The following is a 2392-nucleotide window of genomic DNA, read 5'->3' as shown; positions in this document are numbered from 1 at the left end:
CAGGCACCAAGTGTTAAAAGATAAAAGTCCTGAGTCAACACTGACAAGTCATCTGATACTTTATCAGACATTTGATGAATCCCCCAACTTAATATTAAAAATTCCAAGATTAAGTAGTGCATAGCTGTTAGTTAGTGCCTATTCAACTGAGCTCATCAAAACGAGATGAGCAATTAACATAACTACAAAACCATTTATAATAAAACCAAACCCTTATTTTATTGTTTACAGGATGCAGACTTTATTCCTGTTACTGTAAAGCCTTATGGTGGCAAAAAAAAGTTAATAAAATCATCCCTGGAAAAAACTTTTATATTCTTTTCTTAATTAAAAAAACCCCACCACACAACACACACTGAACTGTGATAAAATGAGTGGATGTGTGGAAAAAGGAAGAGCAGAAACTATCATTTACCTTGACCTTAGCAAGGTGTTTGACACCATCTCACAATATTCTTGAAACCAAGTTAGGACATTACAGTCTGGATGGGTGGACAGCCAGATGGGTTAAAGAAATGATTGGATGAGGCTTGTAGAGTGGTGGTTAACAGGTCATACCCTACTTGGAGTGAGTGCCACTGGGGTCTCTTTTGGGCCTCAGCCTGTTTCATGTCTTTGTCAGTGACCTGGAGAAGGTAATAGAGTTCACCCTCATCGAATTTGCAAATGGATACTCTGGAGTATCGGGCTGCCATTCAGGGAAACCTAAGCATGCTGGAGGAATAGACCAAAAGGTAATTTATGACAAACCTTATGGCAAGGACAAGCGCAAAGTGCTACCCCTGGGAAGGAAGCACCCCTGCCATAGCCCGGGCTGGGGTGGGACAGGCTGAGGAGCAGCTCTGAGGGAATGGCCCTGGGGACCCAGTGGGCAGCTGAACATGGGCCAGCTGTGTGTCTTGGCAGCAAAGATGGCCAAGCAGCCTCCTGGGATGTGTTAGCAGGGACACAGCCAGAAGGCCAAGGGAAGGGATAACGTCTCATTTTTCAGCACTTGTTAGGCCACATTTAACTTCTTGTCCAGTTTTGATCGCCAGCACAAGAAAGACATCAAAAAACTGGAGCGAGTTCAGCAAAGGGCCTCCAGGCTATTTGGAGACTGGAGCACTTGCCATTTGAGGAAAGGCTGAAGGAACTGCATTTCTTTAACCTGGAGAAGAGACAGCTTGAGGGGAGAACCAACAGCAGGTCCCCAGTACCTATGGGGAGGTTAGCAAGAAGATGGGGCCAGGCTTTTCCTAGTGGTGCATGGCAGAAGAACAAGACACATAAATTGAAATGAGAGATTCAGATTGGTTAAAAGGCAATACTTTGCTCCTGTGAGGACAGTCAGGCAGTGGAACAGGCTGCCCAGAGGCTGTGCAGTCTCCATCTGAGGAGATTTCCAAGACCCAATACAATAAAGCTCTTGAGCAACTTGGTCTGAGCTCAGAGGCAACCCTGTTTTATGGAGTCAGTTGGACTCGAGACCGGCGACCTCTTCCAAACTGGATTCCTGTTACCCTAAACAGAATATTGCAAGTGTTTATTCAATCTGTAGATGGCAGTATGACTTAAAACTAAAATGGAAAACTCTACTCATTTTTACTGAGAGAATTAATATAAATTGAATTCTGTTTACGGCATCAGTCTTTCAGTTGTTGCTAACAGCTGAGTAAGATAAATCTCCCAAGGCTGATAAATAGACCTAGAATTATAGGAGTAGGAAAAATAGAAATATAGAAATATAATTCACATGATTTCAATGCTTGTATAAAACTATGTAGCAATAAAGGATCCAGATAATTCACTGCCTTAACTAAGAGGATTACTCTGTAAGACTGTATAAGTAATTCAAAATGTGACCCTTAGCTTTTATATGGGAAAATAGACTGTCATGCAAACTATAGCTACAGAGCCACTGCAGGCAACTTACAATGCTTGCTCTATTACAGTGCTAGCTGTACACCTCAATTTACGTGGTACAGCCAAACTGATTGAAAAATCCATTTCCCTGCCACAACCCATGTGAGACACCTTTGTTCCTGTCTTTGCTCTTCAGTATCACCTCTTCTGTCTTCCACCTGCCCTTAAAAATACCCCTTTTCTGGAAAATGATTTTAAATTCAAGGTGTTTTGGTGCAGCATAGCTCAAAAAGAGTTGTCCTGTCACCACTGACATGGTAAAGTGCTCCAGTGAAGATAGGAAGCTGCATGCAGTTACAAATGACCAGAAGAAATAAATTAGCATTGAAGTTCCATTTGAAGATACTCTTGTGGTAGTCTTCGATGTGGCTCAAAACAGCCTTGAAAACCATCTCATCACATACAAGATTTGAATACATGTAGTATTAAAAGTTGAGCCTTGATTTGGAAAAACACAAAAGGTCAGATTAAAAGGTTTTTGACTGAA

This window comes from Balearica regulorum, chromosome 1 (assembly GCF_011004875.1).
Source record: "Balearica regulorum gibbericeps isolate bBalReg1 chromosome 1, bBalReg1.pri, whole genome shotgun sequence".
NCBI classification, from domain to species: domain Eukaryota; kingdom Metazoa; phylum Chordata; class Aves; order Gruiformes; family Gruidae; genus Balearica; species Balearica regulorum.
Note: the sequence above shows the minus strand (reverse complement) of the source record.